This window comes from Penaeus monodon, chromosome 27, assembly GCF_015228065.2.
Source record: "Penaeus monodon isolate SGIC_2016 chromosome 27, NSTDA_Pmon_1, whole genome shotgun sequence".
NCBI classification, from domain to species: domain Eukaryota; kingdom Metazoa; phylum Arthropoda; class Malacostraca; order Decapoda; family Penaeidae; genus Penaeus; species Penaeus monodon.
In genome coordinates, this window is record NC_051412.1 from 2,666,388 (window position 1) to 2,667,308 (window position 921).

A 921-nucleotide genomic window follows, 5' to 3' on the forward strand; every position below is an offset into this window, starting at 1 on the left:
CTTACATTTGAGAAGGACAGTCGTCATCATAATAGAATAAAGAAAGAAAAGAAAAAAACCTGACAACTGCCACTACGTAGTGAACGTTTAAACCACGCTGGAAGGAAAGCCATCAGTGGGGTGCGAGAGAAGTGCACGGGTGGACGATGCCGAGCTCACAGAGGCATCGGATGACCGACTGATCACAGAGGCATTACTGAGAGGTGTGCCTGGCAGAGACAGCGAATCGCTTTGGTGGGTGAGGGAGGAGAAGCCACCGTTAGGCGATGCTGGCACTCCACTCTCGGAGGAAGCGCTAGCTCTTTCCCTGCGCAGGTTCTGTTGCAGGAGTATCTGTGTCAGTATGCTTTGTGCTTGCGAAAAAGGTTCAATGTTTTCCCCCCCATAACACACACACATTAAAAGGAAACAGAATTTTCAATAGTCTACTAAATCCTAAGATGCAATATAAAAATTGTCTGAAAAAAAAAAAATCAACTGATATAAATAGTGAATGTGAATTACATTCTCCACAAGCAATTTAGTCATTAGGTGTCTTATGATCATTAAAATATGTAAATCCTATAAAAAGAGCATATTCAAAATGTAGTTTGCCTATTATCTGCTAAATTTCAGATTCTTCACATAGTAGAATCCTAAATGACAATTAAATATCTCTGGTTAAAGATAAAACATCATTCAAAACTTTAACTATCTGTCATATCAGGATTCACACTTTCCCGAGGCAGAATGACTAAGCATATAGAATTCTAAAGTCTTAAACTTTAGCTCTAAGAAACCTTTACACAAATATACTATAAAGTGAGATGTCTGGTTACAAAAATTAACAAAACTGACATTATAATTAATACATCAAAAGATAACTTACAGTTTGGTTGGCTTTGTGTGAGGGATACATACATATACACAGGTGAAGACATG